Here is a 24,604-nt window from a genome sequence, read left to right as displayed (position 1 = left end):
GTTTGGGAATATGTGATGGGACGAAGGAAAGAGTCTTGTGGTTGATGCTTGCATGTATAAAGGAAGTGTTATGGGATGTGAGGAATGTGTATGTGTTTAAAAGGAAGGAAATTGCTGTAAAGGATAGTGTGAAGGTGATTTTGGGGAAGATGTATGTGTGTTTCCTATGGGACAAAAAGAGGAGAGGGGAAGTGGATGCGGAGGGAATATGGAAAGTTAAAAAGTGGAGATATATTGTTAGTACCTCTTGATTTTTGTTATTGTTGTTTTGAAATATGAAATAAATATTTCCGATGATGATGGGGACAGCAAATTGCGTATTGGATTTGACGCAGCTGTTTTGATGGAATTTTCCTTTGTCTGGTTTCCATAGACTGTGGAATTTCCTCGTCTGAGGAGAAAAAAAAAAAAAAAAAAAAAAAAATCTGTTCTTATCAGTTTAATATCTGATACGTCCCCTATCTGGGGACCATATATTAAATGGATTTTTAGAACAGGGAGATGGAAAAAGAGCTTGCTCTGTCCACTCCACGCATTGACCTGGTATTGCAGTATCTCCAGGACCGGTGCACCCCTTCTTTAATGCAGTTTCTAAAATCAGAAAGAATTGAATTCAATGTTTTTTGTTCATTTTGCTTGTTTGTCGGATTTTGGGATGGACTCTTTGGCTTTGCTTTTCTTCTCCTCATTGGATTTTTCATGTTCAAAGTTGCAGAAGCCAGATTACAAGCTCATTTTGGTTCAACTTCAGCAACTGTGCATTGCATTGCCATGTAATGTGATGCAATGCTATCTTTCTAGCTCTCCCTTTTTACTTCCTTTTGGATAAACAGACATATTAGGCAAGCATTTTGGAGCTTTCACCTAAATAACTACAGGTGGTGAGATAAGCTGCACAATATAATTGACCTTTCAGTATATTGTTGCACACACACCATCTATTTAGCAAATGCCCTTGTTATCAACAGCAGCCTTTTAAACTCACCTGAGCTAACAGGTATGTGCGCTGGTTACTCTGCTGCGCTTAAAATTTCTTTTTTGGTTTGCTACAATGCCTTTTCTGAAACGTTGTCTCCTTCTGCTGGAACACTGACTTCTTTCATTTAATGCCTGCAGACTATAAAAGAGAACCCAACCCAAAAAGTTTGGTTGATTAGTCTGTGGCATTCTGTTAAACTGTTGCTTATGGCGGTCTCTGTGAGCTTCTCAGCGACATTCAGCCAGCCAGGTATCCTGCCTGCAGTAGATGGAATGTGGCAATGGAACGCTGGCTGCGCGTGTCATAATAGGCTCTGAGCCTTTATATACCTGTGCACAGCAGCAGCCACCTTCAGTCTGCTGCTGGACAGCCAGCAGCAGCAGCAGCAGGAGAGGTATGTAATCAGGAGCCCTCCTGCTAAGGGTAGACAGCTGCTCGTTCCACCCCACCCCCCGCCTTAATTGGTTCTCCTCCCTTCCAACGGTGTTGAGGCGGGTGGGAACAGCAGGGGGTGAAGGTGCTGTGTTTAAAGAGGTGGAGTTATGCAGATCTAAAACGCGTGGATTGCAGCAGCAGCAAGCCGAAAAGTGCAGGCATGTAAGGGATCTAGAGGTTGACAACATGTCTTCTTAACGGGAGTCCAGGAGCTCATCTCCACAAATGGACTTTTCAGGATCCTTGGGTGGCTCCGTAGTTTGAAACCAATTCTGGTTATCGCTTCTCGGCCTTTTGGCTAAGATCAAGTGTAGTATCTGTTCTTATCAGTTTAATATCTGATACGTCCCCTATCTGGGGACCATATATTAAATGGATTTTTAGAACAGGGAGATGGAAAAAGAGCTTGCTCTGTCCACTCCACGCATTGACCTGGTATTGCAGTATCTCCAGGACCGGTGCACCCCTTCTTTAATGCAGTTTCTAAAATCAGAAAGAATTGAATTCAATGTTTTTTGTTCATTTTGCTTGTTTGTCGGATTTTGGGATGGACTCTTTGGCTTTGCTTTTCTTCTCCTCATTGGATTTTTCATGTTCAAAGTTGCAGAAGCCAGATTACAAGCTCATTTTGGTTCAACTTCAGCAACTGTGCATTGCATTGCCATGTAATGTGATGCAATGCTATCTTTCTAGCTCTCCCTTTTTACTTCCTTTTGGATAAACAGACATATTAGGCAAGCATTTTGGAGCTTTCACCTAAATAACTACAGGTGGTGAGATAAGCTGCACAATATAATTGACCTTTCAGTATATTGTTGCACACACACCATCTATTTAGCAAATGCCCTTATTATCAACAGCAGCCTTTTAAACTCACCTGAGCTAACAGGTATGTGCGCTGGTTACTCTGCTGCGCTTAAAATTTCTTTTTTGGTTTGCTACAATGCCTTTTCTGAAACGTTGTCTCCTTCTGCTGGAACACTGACTTCTTTCATTTAATGCCTGCAGACTATAAAAGAGAACCCAACCCAAAAAGTTTGGTTGATTAGTCTGTGGCATTCTGTTAAACTGTTGCTTATGGCGGTCTCTGTGAGCTTCTCAGCGACATTCAGCCAGCCAGGTATCCTGCCTGCAGTAGATGGAATGTGGCAATGGAACGCTGGCTGCGCGTGTCATAATAGGCTCTGAGCCTTTATATACCTGTGCACAGCAGCAGCCACCTTCAGTCTGCTGCTGGACAGCCAGCAGCAGCAGCAGCAGGAGAGGTATGTAATCAGGAGCCCTCCTGCTAAGGGTAGACAGCTGCTCGTTCCACCCCACCCCCCGCCTTAATTGGTTCTCCTCCCTTCCAACGGTGTTGAGGCGGGTGGGAACAGCAGGGGGTGAAGGTGCTGTGTTTAAAGAGGTGGAGTTATGCAGATCTAAAACGCGTGGATTGCAGCAGCAGCAAGCCGAAAAGTGCAGGCATGTAAGGGATCTAGAGGTTGACAATATGTCTTCTTAATGGGAGTCCAGGAGCTCATCTCCACAAATGGACTTTTCAGGATCCTTGGGTGGCTCCGTAGTTTGAAACCAATTCTGGTTATCGCTTCTCGGCCTTTTGGCTAAGATCAGGTGCAGTGATCTACCAGTTGCTGCCTTGGCCTTGGCTAGGAGGTGCCCAGGGTACCCGGCTCCTTGGCCTGGGGGGATCGCTTTGTCTAACGGCAGGGCTTCACCCTCCTGCTGCTATTGGGGAGTCGGATTAGTCCCTGGGCAACGAGAGGCGATCATCGTGTCACCACACATAGCTGTGGGGGGCAGTTCTTTTGGAGGAAGAAGATGGAGTTGACGAGGAAGAGGAACTGTTTACGGTTCTATGTGAAGACGGAGTTAGAGGATTTTTCGTTGGAGGAGAATCAGATCTTGGATATTCTGTTCAAGTATGGGACGATCATTGAAGAGGACATTTTTTGTATGCAAGAAATCAAGTTTAAAAAGGTATTTGACGTAACACTGAAGTCTGAAGAAAAGTGTATTTGTCTTCTCAAGAATTGGGAAGGAAAAGAAATTGGAGTTAATGCTCTTTTTGCTGGAAGGCCGAAAAAGGTGGTTATCTGTATGGATGACCCCTTTGTAGAGATGGAGGAAGTGATGGAGTTTTTGAAGCCATGGAGTATTTTGGTAAAATTCCAGAAGGACTACTTAAATAAAGTGGGAGTCTGGAATGGGAAGAGAAGTTTCCTAGTTTGGGAAAATGGACAAAATGAACTAAGTTTAGGAAGGATTGTTATAAATGGTAAATGTGGATTCAGTTATGTGGAAAATGGTAAAAGAAGAATTGATAATGGGAAACCTGGATTTTGTTATGAGGAAGGTGGGAAAAAAGAGGAGAAAGGGAAAAAGATATTTGAAGAATCGTTTGAAGATTGTAAAGAGAAAGAAGACAAAGATATACAAGTAGTTGAAAATAAGAAGGAGTTTGTGGGAGAGAAGCAGGAATTCTCAGGAGTTGGGGACTCTATGTTTTGCAGACTGGAGAGAGTACCTAGAAGTAAAGACGTTAAGGAAAAAAGGAAGGTGGATGATAAGGGAAAAGAGAAAGTAATGCAGGATTGTGTTGATACCAGTGCTGAAGCTGAAGAAGATGAAAAGATTTTGCTGCAAGGTTTTGACTGGAAATTGTTGGACATGTCATGGAGGAAGAAGAAACGTGGAAGAAGAAAAATGTTGAGTTGATGTTTTTGTTGGAAGTTTTTTGTTGTTGATGTAAGGATATGTTATGTTATGTTTTATTTATTAATTATCATTAAATTTTCTTAAAAAAAACAAAAAGTTGAATTCGGATGATGAAGGCGTAGGCGACATTTTTTTGGTTATCCATGCAAATGGAATTTAATTTATGTCGCGTCTTCTGACGCATTCAATTAAAAAAATCTGTTCTTATCAGTTTAATATCTGATACGTCCCCTATCTGGGGACCATATATTAAATGGATTTTTAGAACAGGGAGATGGAAAAAGAGCTTGCTCTGTCCACTCCACGCATTGACCTGGTATTGCAGTATCTCCAGGACCGGTGCACCCCTTCTTTAATGCAGTTTCTAAAATCAGAAAGAATTGAATTCAATGTTTTTTGTTCATTTTGCTTGTTTGTCGGATTTTGGGATGGACTCTTTGGCTTTGCTTTTCTTCTCCTCATTGGATTTTTCATGTTCAAAGTTGCAGAAGCCAGATTACAAGCTCATTTTGGTTCAACTTCAGCAACTGTGCATTGCATTGCCATGTAATGTGATGCAATGCTATCTTTCTAGCTCTCCCTTTTTACTTCCTTTTGGATAAACAGACATATTAGGCAAGCATTTTGGAGCTTTCACCTAAATAACTACAGGTGGTGAGATAAGCTGCACAATATAATTGACCTTTCAGTATATTGTTGCACACACACCATCTATTTAGCAAATGCCCTTGTTATCAACAGCAGCCTTTTAAACTCACCTGAGCTAACAGGTATGTGCGCTGGTTACTCTGCTGCGCTTAAAATTTCTTTTTTGGTTTGCTACAATGCCTTTTCTGAAACGTTGTCTCCTTCTGCTGGAACACTGACTTCTTTCATTTAATGCCTGCAGACTATAAAAGAGAACCCAACCCAAAAAGTTTGGTTGATTAGTCTGTGGCATTCTGTTAAACTGTTGCTTATGGCGGTCTCTGTGAGCTTCTCAGCGACATTCAGCCAGTCAGGTATCCTGCCTGCAGTAGATGGAATGTGGCAATGGAACGCTGGCTGCGCGTGTCATAATAGGCTCTGAGCCTTTATATACCTGTGCACAGCAGCAGCCACCTTCAGTCTGCTGCTGGACAGCCAGCAGCAGCAGCAGCAGGAGAGGTATGTAATCAGGAGCCCTCCTGCTAAGGGTAGACAGCTGCTCGTTCCACCCCACCCCCCGCCTTAATTGGTTCTCCTCCCTTCCAACGGTGTTGAGGCGGGTGGGAACAGCAGGGGGTGAAGGTGCTGTGTTTAAAGAGGTGGAGTTATGCAGATCTAAAACGCGTGGATTGCAGCAGCAGCAAGCCGAAAAGTGCAGGCATGTAAGGGATCTAGAGGTTGACAACATGTCTTCTTAACGGGAGTCCAGGAGCTCATCTCCACAAATGGACTTTTCAGGATCCTTGGGTGGCTCCGTAGTTTGAAACCAATTCTGGTTATCGCTTCTCGGCCTTTTGGCTAAGATCAAGTGTAGTATCTGTTCTTATCAGTTTAATATCTGATACGTCCCCTATCTGGGGACCATATATTAAATGGATTTTTAGAACAGGGAGATGGAAAAAGAGCTTGCTCTGTCCACTCCACGCATTGACCTGGTATTGCAGTATCTCCAGGACCGGTGCACCCCTTCTTTAATGCAGTTTCTAAAATCAGAAAGAATTGAATTCAATGTTTTTTGTTCATTTTGCTTGTTTGTCGGATTTTGGGATGGACTCTTTGGCTTTGCTTTTCTTCTCCTCATTGGATTTTTCATGTTCAAAGTTGCAGAAGCCAGATTACAAGCTCATTTTGGTTCAACTTCAGCAACTGTGCATTGCATTGCCATGTAATGTGATGCAATGCTATCTTTCTAGCTCTCCCTTTTTACTTCCTTTTGGATAAACAGACATATTAGGCAAGCATTTTGGAGCTTTCACCTAAATAACTACAGGTGGTGAGATAAGCTGCACAATATAATTGACCTTTCAGTATATTGTTGCACACACACCATCTATTTAGCAAATGCCCTTGTTATCAACAGCAGCCTTTTAAACTCACCTGAGCTAACAGGTATGTGCGCTGGTTACTCTGCTGCGCTTAAAATTTCTTTTTTGGTTTGCTACAATGCCTTTTCTGAAACGTTGTCTCCTTCTGCTGGAACACTGACTTCTTTCATTTAATGCCTGCAGACTATAAAAGAGAACCCAACCCAAAAAGTTTGGTTGATTAGTCTGTGGCATTCTGTTAAACTGTTGCTTATGGCGGTCTCTGTGAGCTTCTCAGCGACATTCAGCCAGCCAGGTATCCTGCCTGCAGTAGATGGAATGTGGCAATGGAACGCTGGCTGCGCGTGTCATAATAGGCTCTGAGCCTTTATATACCTGTGCACAGCAGCAGGCACCTTCAGTCTGCTGCTGGACAGCCAGCAGCAGCAGGAGAGGTATGTAATCAGGAGCCCTCCTGCTAAGGGTAGACAGCTGCTCGTTCCACCCCACCCCCCGCCTTAATTGGTTCTCCTCCCTTCCAACGGTGTTGAGGCGGGTGGGAACAGCAGGGGGTGAAGGTGCTGTGTTTAAAGAGGTGGAGTTATGCAGATCTAAAACGCGTGGATTGCAGCAGCAGCAAGCCGAAAAGTGCAGGCATGTAAGGGATCTAGAGGTTGACAACATGTCTTCTTAACGGGAGTCCAGGAGCTCATCTCCACAAATGGACTTTTCAGGATCCTTGGGTGGCTCCGTAGTTTGAAACCAATTCTGGTTATCGCTTCTCGGCCTTTTGGCTAAGATCAAGTGTAGTATCTGTTCTTATCAGTTTAATATCTGATACGTCCCCTATCTGGGGACCATATATTAAATGGATTTTTAGAACAGGGAGATGGAAAAAGAGCTTGCTCTGTCCACTCCACGCATTGACCTGGTATTGCAGTATCTCCAGGACCGGTGCACCCCTTCTTTAATGCAGTTTCTAAAATCAGAAAGAATTGAATTCAATGTTTTTTGTTCATTTTGCTTGTTTGTCGGATTTTGGGATGGACTCTTTGGCTTTGCTTTTCTTCTCCTCATTGGATTTTTCATGTTCAAAGTTGCAGAAGCCAGATTACAAGCTCATTTTGGTTCAACTTCAGCAACTGTGCATTGCATTGCCATGTAATGTGATGCAATGCTATCTTTCTAGCTCTCCCTTTTTACTTCCTTTTGGATAAACAGACATATTAGGCAAGCATTTTGGAGCTTTCACCTAAATAACTACAGGTGGTGAGATAAGCTGCACAATATAATTGACCTTTCAGTATATTGTTGCACACACACCATCTATTTAGCAAATGCCCTTGTTATCAACAGCAGCCTTTTAAACTCACCTGAGCTAACAGGTATGTGCGCTGGTTACTCTGCTGCGCTTAAAATTTCTTTTTTGGTTTGCTACAATGCCTTTTCTGAAACGTTGTCTCCTTCTGCTGGAACACTGACTTCTTTCATTTAATGCCTGCAGACTATAAAAGAGAACCCAACCCAAAAAGTTTGGTTGATTAGTCTGTGGCATTCTGTTAAACTGTTGCTTATGGCGGTCTCTGTGAGCTTCTCAGCGACATTCAGCCAGCCAGGTATCCTGCCTGCAGTAGATGGAATGTGGCAATGGAACGCTGGCTGCGCGTGTCATAATAGGCTCTGAGCCTTTATATACCTGTGCACAGCAGCAGCCACCTTCAGTCTGCTGCTGGACAGCCAGCAGCAGCAGGAGAGGTATGTAATCAGGAGCCCTCCTGCTAAGGGTAGACAGCTGCTCGTTCCACCCCACCCCCCGCCTTAATTGGTTCTCCTCCCTTCCAACGGTGTTGAGGCGGGTGGGAACAGCAGGGGGTGAAGGTGCTGTGTTTAAAGAGGTGGAGTTATGCAGATCTAAAACGCGTGGATTGCAGCAGCAGCAAGCCGAAAAGTGCAGGCATGTAAGGGATCTAGAGGTTGACAACATGTCTTCTTAACGGGAGTCCAGGAGCTCATCTCCACAAATGGACTTTTCAGGATCCTTGGGTGGCTCCGTAGTTTGAAACCAATTCTGGTTATCGCTTCTCGGTCTTTTGGCTAAGATCAAGTGTAGTATCTGTTCTTATCAGTTTAATATCTGATACGTCCCCTATCTGGGGACCATATATTAAATGGATTTTTAGAACAGGGAGATGGAAAAAGAGCTTGCTCTGTCCACTCCACGCATTGACCTGGTATTGCAGTATCTCCAGGACCGGTGCACCCCTTCTTTAATGCAGTTTCTAAAATCAGAAAGAATTGAATTCAATGTTTTTTGTTCATTTTGCTTGTTTGTCGGATTTTGGGATGGACTCTTTGGCTTTGCTTTTCTTCTCCTCATTGGATTTTTCATGTTCAAAGTTGCAGAAGCCAGATTACAAGCTCATTTTGGTTCAACTTCAGCAACTGTGCATTGCATTGCCATGTAATGTGATGCAATGCTATCTTTCTAGCTCTCCCTTTTTACTTCCTTTTGGATAAACAGACATATTAGGCAAGCATTTTGGAGCTTTCACCTAAATAACTACAGGTGGTGAGATAAGCTGCACAATATAATTGACCTTTCAGTATATTGTTGCACACACACCATCTATTTAGCAAATGCCCTTGTTATCAACAGCAGCCTTTTAAACTCACCTGAGCTAACAGGTATGTGCGCTGGTTACTCTGCTGCGCTTAAAATTTCTTTTTTGGTTTGCTACAATGCCTTTTCTGAAACGTTGTCTCCTTCTGCTGGAACACTGACTTCTTTCATTTAATGCCTGCAGACTATAAAAGAGAACCCAACCCAAAAAGTTTGGTTGATTAGTCTGTGGCATTCTGTTAAACTGTTGCTTATGGCGGTCTCTGTGAGCTTCTCAGCGACATTCAGCCAGCCAGGTATCCTGCCTGCAGTAGATGGAATGTGGCAATGGAACGCTGGCTGCGCGTGTCATAATAGGCTCTGAGCCTTTATATACCTGTGCACAGCAGCAGCCACCTTCAGTCTGCTGCTGGACAGCCAGCAGCAGCAGCAGCAGGAGAGGTATGTAATCAGGAGCCCTCCTGCTAAGGGTAGACAGCTGCTCGTTCCACCCCACCCCCCGCCTTAATTGGTTCTCCTCCCTTCCAACGGTGTTGAGGCGGGTGGGAACAGCAGGGGGTGAAGGTGCTGTGTTTAAAGAGGTGGAGTTATGCAGATCTAAAACGCGTGGATTGCAGCAGCAGCAAGCCGAAAAGTGCAGGCATGTAAGGGATCTAGAGGTTGACAACATGTCTTCTTAACGGGAGTCCAGGAGCTCATCTCCACAAATGGACTTTTCAGGATCCTTGGGTGGCTCCGTAGTTTGAAACCAATTCTGGTTATCGCTTCTCGGCCTTTTGGCTAAGATCAAGTGTAGTATCTGTTCTTATCAGTTTAATATCTGATACGTCCCCTATCTGGGGACCATATATTAAATGGATTTTTAGAACAGGGAGATGGAAAAAGAGCTTGCTCTGTCCACTCCACGCATTGACCTGGTATTGCAGTATCTCCAGGACCGGTGCACCCCTTCTTTAATGCAGTTTCTAAAATCAGAAAGAATTGAATTCAATGTTTTTTGTTCATTTTGCTTGTTTGTCGGATTTTGGGATGGACTCTTTGGCTTTGCTTTTCTTCTCCTCATTGGATTTTTCATGTTCAAAGTTGCAGAAGCCAGATTACAAGCTCATTTTGGTTCAACTTCAGCAACTGTGCATTGCATTGCCATGTAATGTGATGCAATGCTATCTTTCTAGCTCTCCCTTTTTACTTCCTTTTGGATAAACAGACATATTAGGCAAGCATTTTGGAGCTTTCACCTAAATAACTACAGGTGGTGAGATAAGCTGCACAATATAATTGACCTTTCAGTATATTGTTGCACACACACCATCTATTTAGCAAATGCCCTTGTTATCAACAGCAGCCTTTTAAACTCACCTGAGCTAACAGGTATGTGCGCTGGTTACTCTGCTGCGCTTAAAATTTCTTTTTTGGTTTGCTACAATGCCTTTTCTGAAACGTTGTCTCCTTCTGCTGGAACACTGACTTCTTTCATTTAATGCCTGCAGACTATAAAAGAGAACCCAACCCAAAAAGTTTGGTTGATTAGTCTGTGGCATTCTGTTAAACTGTTGCTTATGGCGGTCTCTGTGAGCTTCTCAGCGACATTCAGCCAGCCAGGTATCCTGCCTGCAGTAGATGGAATGTGGCAATGGAACGCTGGCTGCGCGTGTCATAATAGGCTCTGAGCCTTTATATACCTGTGCACAGCAGCAGCCACCTTCAGTCTGCTGCTGGACAGCCAGCAGCAGCAGCAGCAGGAGAGGTATGTAATCAGGAGCCCTCCTGCTAAGGGTAGACAGCTGCTCGTTCCACCCCACCCCCCGCCTTAATTGGTTCTCCTCCCTTCCAACGGTGTTGAGGCGGGTGGGAACAGCAGGGGGTGAAGGTGCTGTGTTTAAAGAGGTGGAGTTATGCAGATCTAAAACGCGTGGATTGCAGCAGCAGCAAGCCGAAAAGTGCAGGCATGTAAGGGATCTAGAGGTTGACAACATGTCTTCTTAACGGGAGTCCAGGAGCTCATCTCCACAAATGGACTTTTCAGGATCCTTGGGTGGCTCCGTAGTTTGAAACCAATTCTGGTTATCGCTTCTCGGCCTTTTGGCTAAGATCAAGTGTAGTATCTGTTCTTATCAGTTTAATATCTGATACGTCCCCTATCTGGGGACCATATATTAAATGGATTTTTAGAACAGGGAGATGGAAAAAGAGCTTGCTCTGTCCACTCCACGCATTGACCTGGTATTGCAGTATCTCCAGGACCGGTGCACCCCTTCTTTAATGCAGTTTCTAAAATCAGAAAGAATTGAATTCAATGTTTTTTGTTCATTTTGCTTGTTTGTCGGATTTTGGGATGGACTCTTTGGCTTTGCTTTTCTTCTCCTCATTGGATTTTTCATGTTCAAAGTTGCAGAAGCCAGATTACAAGCTCATTTTGGTTCAACTTCAGCAACTGTGCATTGCATTGCCATGTAATGTGATGCAATGCTATCTTTCTAGCTCTCCCTTTTTACTTCCTTTTGGATAAACAGACATATTAGGCAAGCATTTTGGAGCTTTCACCTAAATAACTACAGGTGGTGAGATAAGCTGCACAATATAATTGACCTTTCAGTATATTGTTGCACACACACCATCTATTTAGCAAATGCCCTTGTTATCAACAGCAGCCTTTTAAACTCACCTGAGCTAACAGGTATGTGCGCTGGTTACTCTGCTGCGCTTAAAATTTCTTTTTTGGTTTGCTACAATGCCTTTTCTGAAACGTTGTCTCCTTCTGCTGGAACACTGACTTCTTTCATTTAATGCCTGCAGACTATAAAAGAGAACCCAACCCAAAAAGTTTGGTTGATTAGTCTGTGGCATTCTGTTAAACTGTTGCTTATGGCGGTCTCTGTGAGCTTCTCAGCGACATTCAGCCAGCCAGGTATCCTGCCTGCAGTAGATGGAATGTGGCAATGGAACGCTGGCTGCGCGTGTCATAATAGGCTCTGAGCCTTTATATACCTGTGCACAGCAGCAGCCACCTTCAGTCTGCTGCTGGACAGCCAGCAGCAGCAGCAGCAGGAGAGGTATGTAATCAGGAGCCCTCCTGCTAAGGGTAGACAGCTGCTTGTTCCACCCCACCCCCCGCCTTAATTGGTTCTCCTCCCTTCCAACGGTGTTGAGGCGGGTGGGAACAGCAGGGGGTGAAGGTGCTGTGTTTAAAGAGGTGGAGTTATGCAGATCTAAAACGCGTGGATTGCAGCAGCAGCAAGCCGAAAAGTGCAGGCATGTAAGGGATCTAGAGGTTGACAACATGTCTTCTTAACGGGAGTCCAGGAGCTCATCTCCACAAATGGACTTTTCAGGATCCTTGGGTGGCTCCGTAGTTTGAAACCAATTCTGGTTATCGCTTCTCGGCCTTTTGGCTAAGATCAAGTGTAGTATCTGTTCTTATCAGTTTAATATCTGATACGTCCCCTATCTGGGGACCATATATTAAATGGATTTTTAGAACAGGGAGATGGAAAAAGAGCTTGCTCTGTCCACTCCACGCATTGACCTGGTATTGCAGTATCTCCAGGACCGGTGCACCCCTTCTTTAATGCAGTTTCTAAAATCAGAAAGAATTGAATTCAATGTTTTTTGTTCATTTTGCTTGTTTGTCGGATTTTGGGATGGACTCTTTGGCTTTGCTTTTCTTCTCCTCATTGGATTTTTCATGTTCAAAGTTGCAGAAGCCAGATTACAAGCTCATTTTGGTTCAACTTCAGCAACTGTGCATTGCATTGCCATGTAATGTGATGCAATGCTATCTTTCTAGCTCTCCCTTTTTACTTCCTTTTGGATAAACAGACATATTAGGCAAGCATTTTGGAGCTTTCACCTAAATAACTACAGGTGGTGAGATAAGCTGCACAATATAATTGACCTTTCAGTATATTGTTGCACACACACCATCTATTTAGCAAATGCCCTTGTTATCAACAGCAGCCTTTTAAACTCACCTGAGCTAACAGGTATGTGCGCTGGTTACTCTGCTGCGCTTAAAATTTCTTTTTTGGTTTGCTACAATGCCTTTTCTGAAACGTTGTCTCCTTCTGCTGGAACACTGACTTCTTTCATTTAATGCCTGCAGACTATAAAAGAGAACCCAACCCAAAAAGTTTGGTTGATTAGTCTGTGGCATTCTGTTAAACTGTTGCTTATGGCGGTCTCTGTGAGCTTCTCAGCGACATTCAGCCAGCCAGGTATCCTGCCTGCAGTAGATGGAATGTGGCAATGGAACGCTGGCTGCGCGTGTCATAATAGGCTCTGAGCCTTTATATACCTGTGCACAGCAGCAGCCACCTTCAGTCTGCTGCTGGACAGCCAGCAGCAGCAGCAGGAGAGGTATGTAATCAGGAGCCCTCCTGCTAAGGGTAGACAGCTGCTCGTTCCACCCCACCCCCCGCCTTAATTGGTTCTCCTCCCTTCCAACGGTGTTGAGGCGGGTGGGAACAGCAGGGGGTGAAGGTGCTGTGTTTAAAGAGGTGGAGTTATGCAGATCTAAAACGCGTGGATTGCAGCAGCAGCAAGCCGAAAAGTGCAGGCATGTAAGGGATCTAGAGGTTGACAACATGTCTTCTTAACGGGAGTCCAGGAGCTCATCTCCACAAATGGACTTTTCAGGATCCTTGGGTGGCTCCGTAGTTTGAAACCAATTCTGGTTATCGCTTCTCGGCCTTTTGGCTAAGATCAAGTGTAGTATCTGTTCTTATCAGTTTAATATCTGATACGTCCCCTATCTGGGGACCATATATTAAATGGATTTTTAGAACAGGGAGATGGAAAAAGAGCTTGCTCTGTCCACTCCACGCATTGACCTGGTATTGCAGTATCTCCAGGACCGGTGCACCCCTTCTTTAATGCAGTTTCTAAAATCAGAAAGAATTGAATTCAATGTTTTTTGTTCATTTTGCTTGTTTGTCGGATTTTGGGATGGACTCTTTGGCTTTGCTTTTCTTCTCCTCATTGGATTTTTCATGTTCAAAGTTGCAGAAGCCAGATTACAAGCTCATTTTGGTTCAACTTCAGCAACTGTGCATTGCATTGCCATGTAATGTGATGCAATGCTATCTTTCTAGCTCTCCCTTTTTACTTCCTTTTGGATAAACAGACATATTAGGCAAGCATTTTGGAGCTTTCACCTAAATAACTACAGGTGGTGAGATAAGCTGCACAATATAATTGACCTTTCAGTATATTGTTGCACACACACCATCTATTTAGCAAATGCCCTTGTTATCAACAGCAGCCTTTTAAACTCACCTGAGCTAACAGGTATGTGCGCTGGTTACTCTGCTGCGCTTAAAATTTCTTTTTTGGTTTGCTACAATGCCTTTTCTGAAACGTTGTCTCCTTCTGCTGGAACACTGACTTCTTTCATTTAATGCCTGCAGACTATAAAAGAGAACCCAACCCAAAAAGTTTGGTTGATTAGTCTGTGGCATTCTGTTAAACTGTTGCTTATGGCGGTCTCTGTGAGCTTCTCAGCGACATTCAGCCAGCCAGGTATCCTGCCTGCAGTAGATGGAATGTGGCAATGGAACGCTGGCTGCGCGTGTCATAATAGGCTCTGAGCCTTTATATACCTGTGCACAGCAGCAGCCACCTTCAGTCTGCTGCTGGACAGCCAGCAGCAGCAGCAGCAGGAGAGGTATGTAATCAGGAGCCCTCCTGCTAAGGGTAGACAGCTGCTCGTTCCACCCCACCCCCCGCCTTAATTGGTTCTCCTCCCTTCCAACGGTGTTGAGGCGGGTGGGAACAGCAGGGGGTGAAGGTGCTGTGTTTAAAGAGGTGGAGTTATGCAGATCTAAAACGCGTGGATTGCAGCAGCAGCAAGCCGAAAAGTGCAGGCATGTAAGGGATCTAGAGGTTGACAACATGTCTTCTTAACGGGAGTCCAGGAGCTCATCTCCACAAATGGACTTTTCAGGATCCTTGGGTGGCTCCGTAGTTTGAAACCAATTCTGGTTATCGCTTCTCGGCCTTTTGGCTAAGATCAAGTGTAGTATCTGTTCTTATCAGTTTAATATCTGATACGTCCCCTATCTGGGGACCATATATTAAATGGATTTTTAGAACAGGGAGATGGAAAAAGAGCTTGCTCTGTCCACTCCACGCATTGACCTGGTATTGCAGTATCTCCAGGACCGGTGCACCCCTTCTTTAATGCAGTTTCTAAAATCAGAAAGAATTGAATTCAATGTTTTTTGTTCATTTTGCTTGTTTGTCGGATTTTGGGGTGGACTCTTTGGCTTTGCTTTTCTTCTCCTCATTGGATTTTTCATGTTCAAAGTTGCAGAAGCCAGATTACAAGCTCATTTTGGTTCAACTTCAGCAACTGTGCATTGCATTGCCATGTAATGTGATGCAATGCTATCTTTCTAGCTCTCCCTTTTTACTTCCTTTTGGATAAACAGACATATTAGGCAAGCATTTTGGAGCTTTCACCTAAATAACTACAGGTGGTGAGATAAGCTGCACAATATAATTGACCTTTCAGTATATTGTTGCACACACACCATCTATTTAGCAAATGCCCTTGTTATCAACAGCAGCCTTTTAAACTCACCTGAGCTAACAGGTATGTGCGCTGGTTACTCTGCTGCGCTTAAAATTTCTTTTTTGGTTTGCTACAATGCCTTTTCTGAAACGTTGTCTCCTTCTGCTGGAACACTGACTTCTTTCATTTAATGCCTGCAGACTATAAAAGAGAACCCAACCCAAAAAGTTTGGTTGATTAGTCTGTGGCATTCTGTTAAACTGTTGCTTATGGCGGTCTCTGTGAGCTTCTCAGCGACATTCAGCCAGCCAGGTATCCTGCCTGCAGTAGATGGAATGTGGCAATGGAACGCTGGCTGCGCGTGTCATAATAGGCTCTGAACCTTTATATACCTGTGCACAGCAGCAGCCACCTTCAGTCTGCTGCTGGACAGCCAGCAGCAGCAGCAGGAGAGGTATGTAATCAGGAGCCCTCCTGCTAAGGGTAGACAGCTGCTCGTTCCACCCCACCCCCCGCCTTAATTGGTTCTCCTCCCTTCCAACGGTGTTGAGGCGGGTGGGAACAGCAGGGGGTGAAGGTGCTGTGTTTAAAGAGGTGGAGTTATGCAGATCTAAAACGCGTGGATTGCAGCAGCAGCAAGCCGAAAAGTGCAGGCATGTAAGGGATCTAGAGGTTGACAACATGTCTTCTTAACGGGAGTCCAGGAGCTCATCTCCACAAATGGACTTTTCAGGATCCTTGGGTGGCTCCGTAGTTTGAAACCAATTCTGGTTATCGCTTCTCGGCCTTTTGGCTAAGATCAAGTGTAGTATCTGTTCTTATCAGTTTAATATCTGATACGTCCCCTATCTGGGGACCATATATTAAATGGATTTTTAGAACAGGGAGATGGAAAAAGAGCTTGCTCTGTCCACTCCACGCATTGACCTGGTATTGCAGTATCTCCAGGACCGGTGCACCCCTTCTTTAATGCAGTTTCTAAAATCAGAAAGAATTGAATTCAATGTTTTTTGTTCATTTTGCTTGTTTGTCGGATTTTGGGATGGACTCTTTGGCTTTGCTTTTCTTCTCCTCATTGGATTTTTCATGTTCAAAGTTGCAGAAGCCAGATTACAAGCTCATTTTGGTTCAACTTCAGCAACTGTGCATTGCATTGCCATGTAATGTGATGCAATGCTATCTTTCTAGCTCTCCCTTTTTACTTCCTTTTGGATAAACAGACATATTAGGCAAGCATTTTGGAGCTTTCACCTAAATAACTACAGGTGGTGAGATAAGCTGCACAATATAATTGACCTTTCAGTATATTGTTGCACACACACCATCTATTTAGCAAATGCCCTTGTTATCAACAGCAGCCTTTTAAACTCACCTGAGCTAACAGGTATGTGCGCTGGTTACTCTGCTGCGCTTAAAATTTCTTTTTTGGTTTGCTACAATGCCTTTTCTGAAACGTTGTCTCCTTCTGCTGGAACACTGACTTCTTTCATTTAATGCCTGCAGACTATAAAAGAGAACCCAACCCAAAAAGTTTGGTTGATTAGTCTGTGGCATTCTGTTAAACTGTTGCTTATGGCGGTCTCTGTGAGCTTCTCAGCGACATTCAGCCAGCCAGGTATCCTGCCTGCAGTAGATGGAATGTGGCAATGGAACGCTGGCTGCGCGTGTCATAATAGGCTCTGAGCCTTTATATACCTGTGCACAGCAGCAGCCACCTTCAGTCTGCTGCTGGACAGCCAGCAGCAGCAGCAGCAGGAGAGGTATGTAATCAGGAGCCCTCCTGCTAAGGGTAGACAGCTGCTCGTTCCACCCCACCCCCCGCCTTAATTGGTTCTCCTCCCTTCCAACGGTGTTGAGGCGGGTGGGAACAGCAGGGGGTGAAGGTGCTGTGTTTAAAGAGGTGGAGTTATGCAGATCTAAAACGCGTGGATTGCAGCAGCAGCAAGCCGAAAAGTGCAGGCATGTAAGGGATCTAGAGGTTGACAACATGTCTTCTTAACGGGAGTCCAGGAGCTCATCTCCACAAATGGACTTTTCAGGATCCTTGGGTGGCTCCGTAGTTTGAAACCAATTCTGGTTATCGCTTCTCGGCCTTTTGGCTAAGATCAAGTGTAGTATCTGTTCTTATCAGTTTAATATCTGATACGTCCCCTATCTGGGGACCATATATTAAATGGATTTTTAGAACAGGGAGATGGAAAAAGAGCTTGCTCTGTCCACTCCACGCATTGACCTGGTATTGCAGTATCTCCAGGACCGGTGCACCCCTTCTTTAATGCAGTTTCTAAAATCAGAAAGAATTGAATTCAATGTTTTTTGTTCATTTTGCTTGTTTGTCGGATTTTGGGATGGACTCTTTGGCTTTGCTTTTCTTCTCCTCATTGGATTTTTCATGTTCAAAGTTGCAGAAGCCAGATTACAAGCTCATTTTGGTTCAACTTCAGCAACTGTGCATTGCATTGCCATGTAATGTGATGCAATGCTATCTTTCTAGCTCTCCCTTTTTACTTCCTTTTGGATAAACAGACATATTAGGCAAGCATTTTGGAGCTTTCACCTAAATAACTACAGGTGGTGAGATAAGCTGCACAATATAATTGACCTTTCAGTATATTGTTGCACACACACCATCTATTTAGCAAATGCCCTTGTTATCAACAGCAGCCTTTTAAACTCACCTGAGCTAACAGGTATGTGCGCTGGTTACTCTGCTGCGCTTAAAATTTCTTTTTTGGTTTGCTACAATGCCTTTTCTGAAACGTTGTCTCCTTCTGCTGGAACACTGACTTCTTTCATTTAATGCCTGCAGACTATAAAAGAGAACCCAACCCAAAAAGTTTGGTTGATTAGTCTGTGGCATTCTGTTAAACTGTTGCTTATGGCGGTCTCTGTGAGCTTCTCAGCGACATTCAGCCAGCCAGGTATCCTGCCTGCAGTAGATGGAATGTGGCAATGGAACGCTGGCTGCGCGTGTCATAATAGGCTCTGAGCCTTTATATACCTGTGCACAGCAGCAGCCACCTTCAGTCTGCTGCTGGACAGCCAGCAGCAGCAGCAGCAGGAGAGGTATGTAATCAGGAGCCCTCCTGCTAAGGGTAGACAGCTGCTCGTTCCACCCCACCCCCCGCCTTAATTGGTTCTCCTCCCTTCCAACGGTGTTGAGGCGGGTGGGAACAGCAGGGGGTGAAGGTGCTGTGTTTAAAGAGGTGGAGTTATGCAGATCTAAAACGCGTGGATTGCAGCAGCAGCAAGCCGAAAAGTGCAGGCATGTAAGGGATCTAGAGGTTGACAACATGTCTTCTTAACGGGAGTCCAGGAGCTCATCTCCACAAATGGACTTTTCAGGATCCTTGGGTGGCTCCGTAGTTTGAAACCAATTCTGGTTATCGCTTCTCGGCCTTTTGGCTAAGATCAAGTGTAGTATCTGTTCTTATCAGTTTAATATCTGATACGTCCCCTATCTGGGGACCATATATTAAATGGATTTTTAGAACAGGGAGATGGAAAAAGAGCTTGCTCTGTCCACTCCACGCATTGACCTGGTATTGCAGTATCTCCAGGACCGGTGCACCCCTTCTTTAATGCAGTTTCTAAAATCAGAAAGAATTGAATTCAATGTTTTTTGTTCATTTTGCTTGTTTGTCGGATTTTGGGATGGACTCTTTGGCTTTGCTTTTCTTCTCCTCATTGGATTTTTCATGTTCAAAGTTGCAGAAGCCAGATTACAAGCTCATTTTGGTTCAACTTCAGCAACTGTGCATTGCATTGCCATGTAATGTGATGCAATGCTATCTTTCTAGCTCTCCCTTTTTACTTCCTTTTGGATAAACAGACATATTAGGCAAGCATTTTGGAGCTTTCACCTAAATAACTACAGGTGGTGAGATAAGCTGCACAATATAATTGACCTTTCAGTATATTGTTGCACACACACCATCTATTTAGCAAATGCCCTTGTTATCAACAGCAGCCTTTTAAACTCACCTGAGCTAACAGGTATGTGCGCTGGTTACTCTGCTGCGCTTAAAATTTCTTTTTTGGTTTGCTACAATGCCTTTTCTGAAACGTTGTCTCCTTCTGCTGGAACACTGACTTCTTTCATTTAATGCCTGCAGACTATAAAAGAGAACCCAACCCAAAAAGTTTGGTTGATTAGTCTGTGGCATTCTGTTAAACTGTTGCTTATGGCGGTCTCTGTGAGCTTCTCAGCGACATTCAGCCAGCCAGGTATCCTGCCTGCAGTAGATGGAATGTGGCAATGGAACGCTGGCTGCGCGTGTCATAATAGGCTCTGAGCCTTTATATACCTGTGCACAGCAGCAGCCACCTTCAGTCTGCTGCTGGACAGCCAGCAGCAGCAGCAGCAGGAGAGGTATGTAATCAGGAGCCCTCCTGCTAAGGGTAGACAGCTGCTCGTTCCACCCCACCCCCCGCCTTAATTGGTTCTCCTCCCTTCCAACGGTGTTGAGGCGGGTGGGAACAGCAGGGGGTGAAGGTGCTGTGTTTAAAGAGGTGGAGTTATGCAGATCTAAAACGCGTGGATTGCAGCAGCAGCAAGCCGAAAAGTGCAGGCATGTAAGGGATCTAGAGGTTGACAACATGTCTTCTTAACGGGAGTCCAGGAGCTCATCTCCACAAATGGACTTTTCAGGATCCTTGGGTGGCTCCGTAGTTTGAAACCAATTCTGGTTATCGCTTCTCGGCCTTTTGGCTAAGATCAAGTGTAGTATCTGTTCTTATCAGTTTAATATCTGATACGTCCCCTATCTGGGGACCATATATTAAATGGATTTTTAGAACAGGGAGATGGAAAAAGAGCTTGCTCTGTCCACTCCACGCATTGACCTGGTATTGCAGTATCTCCAGGACCGGTGCACCCCTTCTTTAATGCAGTTTCTAAAATCAGAAAGAATTGAATTCAATGTTTTTTGTTCATTTTGCTTGTTTGTCGGATTTTGGGATGGACTCTTTGGCTTTGCTTTTCTTCTCCTCATTGGATTTTTCATGTTCAAAGTTGCAGAAGCCAGATTACAAGCTCATTTTGGTTCAACTTCAGCAACTGTGCATTGCATTGCCATGTAATGTGATGCAATGCTATCTTTCTAGCTCTCCCTTTTTACTTCCTTTTGGATAAACAGACATATTAGGCAAGCATTTTGGAGCTTTCACCTAAATAACTACAGGTGGTGAGATAAGCTGCACAATATAATTGACCTTTCAGTATATTGTTGCACACACACCATCTATTTAGCAAATGCCCTTGTTATCAACAGCAGCCTTTTAAACTCACCTGAGCTAACAGGTATGTGCGCTGGTTACTCTGCTGCGCTTAAAATTTCATTTTTGGTTTGCTACAATGCCTTTTCTGAAACGTTGTCTCCTTCTGCTGGAACACTGACTTCTTTCATTTAATGCCTGCAGACTATAAAAGAGAACCCAACCCAAAAAGTTTGGTTGATTAGTCTGTGGCATTCTGTTAAACTGTTGCTTATGGCGGTCTCTGTGAGCTTCTCAGCGACATTCAGCCAGCCAGGTATCCTGCCTGCAGTAGATGGAATGTGGCAATGGAACGCTGGCTGCGCGTGTCATAATAGGCTCTGAGCCTTTATATACCTGTGCACAGCAGCAGCCACCTTCAGTCTGCTGCTGGACAGCCAGCAGCAGCAGCAGCAGGAGAGGTATGTAATCAGGAGCCCTCCTGCTAAGGGTAGACAGCTGCTCGTTCCACCCCACCCCCCGCCTTAATTGGTTCTCCTCCCTTCCAACGGTGTTGAGGCGGGTGGGAACAGCAGGGGGTGAAGGTGCTGTGTTTAAAGAGGTGGAGTTATGCAGATCTAAAACGCGTGGATTGCAGCAGCAGCAAGCCGAAAAGTGCAGGCATGTAAGGGATCTAGAGGTTGACAACATGTCTTCTTAACGGGAGTCCAGGAGCTCATCTCCACAAATGGACTTTTCAGGATCCTTGGGTGGCTCCGTAGTTTGAAACCAATTCTGGTTATCGCTTCTCGGCCTTTTGGCTAAGATCAAGTGTAGTATCTGTTCTTATCAGTTTAATATCTGATACGTCCCCTATCTGGGGACCATATATTAAATGGATTTTTAGAACAGGGAGATGGAAAAAGAGCTTGCTCTGTCCACTCCACGCATTGACCTGGTATTGCAGTATCTCCAGGACCGGTGCACCCCTTCTTTAATGCAGTTTCTAAAATCAGAAAGAATTGAATTCAATGTTTTTTGTTCATTTTGCTTGTTTGTCGGATTTTGGGATGGACTCTTTGGCTTTGCTTTTCTTCTCCTCATTGGATTTTTCATGTTCAAAGTTGCAGAAGCCAGATTACAAGCTCATTTTGGTTCAACTTCAGCAACTGTGCATTGCATTGCCATGTAATGTGATGCAATGCTATCTTTCTAGCTCTCCCTTTTTACTTCCTTTTGGATAAACAGACATATTAGGCAAGCATTTTGGAGCTTTCACCTAAATAACTACAGGTGGTGAGATAAGCTGCACAATATAATTGACCTTTCAGTATATTGTTGCACACACACCATCTATTTAGCAAATGCCCTTGTTATCAACAGCAGCCTTTTAAACTCACCTGAGCTAACAGGTATGTGCGCTGGTTACTCTGCTGCGCTTAAAATTTCTTTTTTGGTTTGCTACAATGCCTTTTCTGAAACGTTGTCTCCTTCTGCTGGAACACTGACTTCTTTCATTTAATGCCTGCAGACTATAAAAGAGAACCCAACCCAAAAAGTTTGGTTGATTAGTCTGTTTCATTCTGTTAAACTGTTGCTTATGGCGGTCTCTGTGAGCTTCTCAGCGACATTCAGCCAGCCAGGTATCCTGCCTGCAGTAGATGGAATGTGGCAATGGAACGCTGGCTGCGCGTGTCATAATAGGCTCTGAGCCTTTATATACCTGTGCACAGCAGCAGCCACCTTCAGTCTGCTGCTGGACAGCCAGCAGCAGCAGCAGCAGGAGAGGTATGTAATCAGGAGCCCTCCTGCTAAGGGTAGACAGCTGCTCGTTCCACCCCACCCCCCGCCTTAATTGGTTCTCCTCCCTTCCAACGGTGTTGAGGCGGGTGGGAACAGCAGGGGGTGAAGGTGCTGTGTTTAAAGAGGTGGAGTTATGCAGATCTAAAACGCGTGGATTGCAGCAGCAGCAAGCCGAAAAGTGCAGGCATGTAAGGGATCTAGAGGTTGACAACATGTCTTCTTAACGGGAGTCCAGGAGCTCATCTCCACAAATGGACTTTTCAGGATCCTTGGGTGGCTCCGTAGTTTGAAACCAATTCTGGTTATCGCTTCTCGGCCTTTTGGCTAAGATCAAGTGTAGTATCTGTTCTTATCAGTTTAATATCTGATACGTCCCCTATCTGGGGACCATATATTAAATGGATTTTTAGAACAGGGAGATGGAAAAAGAGCTTGCTCTGTCCACTCCACGCATTGACCTGGTATTGCAGTATCTCCAGGACCGGTGCACCCCTTCTTTAATGCAGTTTCTAAAATCAGAAAGAATTGAATTCAATGTTTTTTGTTCATTTTGCTTGTTTGTCGGATTTTGGGATGGACTCTTTGGCTTTGCTTTTCTTCTCCTCATTGGATTTTTCATGTTCAAAGTTGCAGAAGCCAGATTACAAGCTCATTTTGGTTCAACTTCAGCAACTGTGCATTGCATTGCCATGTAATGTGATGCAATGCTATCTTTCTAGCTCTCCCTTTTTACTTCCTTTTGGATAAACAGACATATTAGGCAAGCATTTTGGAGCTTTCACCTAAATAACTACAGGTGGTGAGATAAGCTGCACAATATAATTGACCTTTCAGTATATTGTTGCACACACACCATCTATTTAGCAAATGCCCTTGTTATCAACAGCAGCCTTTTAAACTCACCTGAGCTAACAGGTATGTGCGCTGGTTACTCTGCTGCGCTTAAAATTTCTTTTTTGGTTTGCTACAATGCCTTTTCTGAAACGTTGTCTCCTTCTGCTGGAACACTGACTTCTTTCATTTAATGCCTGCAGACTATAAAAGAGAACCCAACCCAAAAAGTTTGGTTGATTAGTCTGTGGCATTCTGTTAAACTGTTGCTTATGGCGGTCTCTGTGAGCTTCTCAGCGACATTCAGCCAGCCAGGTATCCTGCCTGCAGCAGATGGAATGTGGCAATGGAACGCTGGCTGCGCGTGTCATAATAGGCTCTGAGCCTTTATATACCTGTGCACAGCAGCAGCCACCTTCAGTCTGCTGCTGGACAGCCAGCAGCAGCAGCAGCAGGAGAGGTATGTAATCAGGAGCCCTCCTGCTAAGGGTAGACAGCTGCTCGTTCCACCCCACCCCCCGCCTTAATTGGTTCTCCTCCCTTCCAACGGTGTTGAGGCGGGTGGGAACAGCAGGGGGTGAAGGTGCTGTGTTTAAAGAGGTGGAGTTATGCAGATCTAAAACGCGTGGATTGCAGCAGCAGCAAGCCGAAAAGTGCAGGCATGTAAGGGATCTAGAGGTTGACAACATGTCTTCTTAACGGGAGTCCAGGAGCTCATCTCCACAAATGGACTTTTCAGGATCCTTGGGTGGCTCCGTAGTTTGAAACCAATTCTGGTTATCGCTTCTCGGCCTTTTGGCTAAGATCAAGTGTAGTATCTGTTCTTATCAGTTTAATATCTGATACGTCCCCTATCTGGGGACCATATATTAAATGGATTTTTAGAACAGGGAGATGGAAAAAGAGCTTGCTCTGTCCACTCCACGCATTGACCTGGTATTGCAGTATCTCCAGGACCGGTGCACCCCTTCTTTAATGCAGTTTCTAAAATCAGAAAGAATTGAATTCAATGTTTTTTGTTCATTTTGCTTGTTTGTCAGATTTTGGGATGGACTCTTTGGCTTTGCTTTTCTTCTCCTCATTGGATTTTTCATGTTCAAAGTTGCAGAAGCCAGATTACAAGCTCATTTTGGTTCAACTTCAGCAACTGTGCATTGCATTGCCATGTAATGTGATGCAATGCTATCTTTCTAGCTCTCCCTTTTTACTTCCTTTTGGATAAACAGACATATTAGGCAAGCATTTTGGAGCTTTCACCTAAATAACTACAGGTGGTGAGATAAGCTGCACAATATAATTGACCTTTCAGTATATTGTTGCACACACACCATCTATTTAGCAAATGCCCTTGTTATCAACAGCAGCCTTTTAAACTCACCTGAGCTAACAGGTATGTGCGCTGGTTACTCTGCTGCGCTTAAAATTTCTTTTTTGGTTTGCTACAATGCCTTTTCTTAAACGTTGTCTCCTTCTGCTGGAACACTGACTTCTTTCATTTAATGCCTGCAGACTATAAAAGA

General features: G+C 44.3%; 18 non-coding genes across 18 annotated transcripts; all 18 read left to right on the top strand.

Moving 5' to 3' along the window:
- Positions 1-381: 381 nt before the first annotated feature.
- Positions 382-577, top strand: LOC141204358 (U2 spliceosomal RNA). Its single transcript, XR_012275292.1, has one exon. It is a non-coding gene; the product is annotated as a U2 spliceosomal RNA (small nuclear RNA).
- Positions 578-1,692: 1,115 nt separating this feature from the next.
- Positions 1,693-1,883, top strand: LOC141203934 (U2 spliceosomal RNA). The gene has a single exon (XR_012274911.1). It is a non-coding gene; the product is annotated as a U2 spliceosomal RNA (small nuclear RNA).
- Positions 1,884-4,295: 2,412 nt separating this feature from the next.
- On the top strand, positions 4,296-4,482 carry LOC141204243 (U2 spliceosomal RNA). Its single transcript, XR_012275210.1, has one exon. It is a non-coding gene; the product is annotated as a U2 spliceosomal RNA (small nuclear RNA).
- Positions 4,483-5,597: 1,115 nt separating this feature from the next.
- On the top strand, positions 5,598-5,788 carry LOC141203933 (U2 spliceosomal RNA). Its single transcript, XR_012274910.1, has one exon. It is a non-coding gene; the product is annotated as a U2 spliceosomal RNA (small nuclear RNA).
- A 1,109-nt stretch (positions 5,789-6,897) lies between these two features.
- Positions 6,898-7,088, top strand: LOC141204933 (U2 spliceosomal RNA). Its single transcript, XR_012275781.1, has one exon. It is a non-coding gene; the product is annotated as a U2 spliceosomal RNA (small nuclear RNA).
- A 1,109-nt stretch (positions 7,089-8,197) lies between these two features.
- On the top strand, positions 8,198-8,388 carry LOC141204166 (U2 spliceosomal RNA). The gene has a single exon (XR_012275137.1). It is a non-coding gene; the product is annotated as a U2 spliceosomal RNA (small nuclear RNA).
- A 1,115-nt stretch (positions 8,389-9,503) lies between these two features.
- On the top strand, positions 9,504-9,694 carry LOC141204932 (U2 spliceosomal RNA). The gene has a single exon (XR_012275780.1). It is a non-coding gene; the product is annotated as a U2 spliceosomal RNA (small nuclear RNA).
- Positions 9,695-10,809: 1,115 nt separating this feature from the next.
- Positions 10,810-11,000, top strand: LOC141204930 (U2 spliceosomal RNA). Its single transcript, XR_012275779.1, has one exon. It is a non-coding gene; the product is annotated as a U2 spliceosomal RNA (small nuclear RNA).
- A 1,115-nt stretch (positions 11,001-12,115) lies between these two features.
- LOC141204929 (U2 spliceosomal RNA) lies at positions 12,116-12,306 on the top strand. Its single transcript, XR_012275778.1, has one exon. It is a non-coding gene; the product is annotated as a U2 spliceosomal RNA (small nuclear RNA).
- A 1,112-nt stretch (positions 12,307-13,418) lies between these two features.
- LOC141204928 (U2 spliceosomal RNA) lies at positions 13,419-13,609 on the top strand. The gene has a single exon (XR_012275777.1). It is a non-coding gene; the product is annotated as a U2 spliceosomal RNA (small nuclear RNA).
- Positions 13,610-14,724: 1,115 nt separating this feature from the next.
- LOC141204926 (U2 spliceosomal RNA) lies at positions 14,725-14,915 on the top strand. The gene has a single exon (XR_012275775.1). It is a non-coding gene; the product is annotated as a U2 spliceosomal RNA (small nuclear RNA).
- A 1,112-nt stretch (positions 14,916-16,027) lies between these two features.
- On the top strand, positions 16,028-16,218 carry LOC141204925 (U2 spliceosomal RNA). Its single transcript, XR_012275774.1, has one exon. It is a non-coding gene; the product is annotated as a U2 spliceosomal RNA (small nuclear RNA).
- Positions 16,219-17,333: 1,115 nt separating this feature from the next.
- Positions 17,334-17,524, top strand: LOC141204924 (U2 spliceosomal RNA). The gene has a single exon (XR_012275773.1). It is a non-coding gene; the product is annotated as a U2 spliceosomal RNA (small nuclear RNA).
- A 1,115-nt stretch (positions 17,525-18,639) lies between these two features.
- LOC141204923 (U2 spliceosomal RNA) lies at positions 18,640-18,830 on the top strand. Its single transcript, XR_012275772.1, has one exon. It is a non-coding gene; the product is annotated as a U2 spliceosomal RNA (small nuclear RNA).
- A 1,115-nt stretch (positions 18,831-19,945) lies between these two features.
- LOC141204922 (U2 spliceosomal RNA) lies at positions 19,946-20,136 on the top strand. Its single transcript, XR_012275771.1, has one exon. It is a non-coding gene; the product is annotated as a U2 spliceosomal RNA (small nuclear RNA).
- A 1,115-nt stretch (positions 20,137-21,251) lies between these two features.
- On the top strand, positions 21,252-21,442 carry LOC141204921 (U2 spliceosomal RNA). Its single transcript, XR_012275770.1, has one exon. It is a non-coding gene; the product is annotated as a U2 spliceosomal RNA (small nuclear RNA).
- Positions 21,443-22,557: 1,115 nt separating this feature from the next.
- Positions 22,558-22,748, top strand: LOC141204920 (U2 spliceosomal RNA). The gene has a single exon (XR_012275769.1). It is a non-coding gene; the product is annotated as a U2 spliceosomal RNA (small nuclear RNA).
- Positions 22,749-23,863: 1,115 nt separating this feature from the next.
- On the top strand, positions 23,864-24,054 carry LOC141204919 (U2 spliceosomal RNA). The gene has a single exon (XR_012275768.1). It is a non-coding gene; the product is annotated as a U2 spliceosomal RNA (small nuclear RNA).
- Positions 24,055-24,604: the final 550 nt, after the last annotated feature.

Source organism: Phyllobates terribilis, unplaced genomic scaffold (genome assembly GCF_046119375.1).
Source record: "Phyllobates terribilis strain yellow unplaced genomic scaffold, ASM4611937v1 Scaffold_134__1_contigs__length_4944459, whole genome shotgun sequence".
NCBI classification, from domain to species: domain Eukaryota; kingdom Metazoa; phylum Chordata; class Amphibia; order Anura; family Dendrobatidae; genus Phyllobates; species Phyllobates terribilis.
The sequence above is the reverse complement of the archived record's forward strand: the minus strand, read 5'-3'. Positions and strand labels throughout refer to the sequence as shown.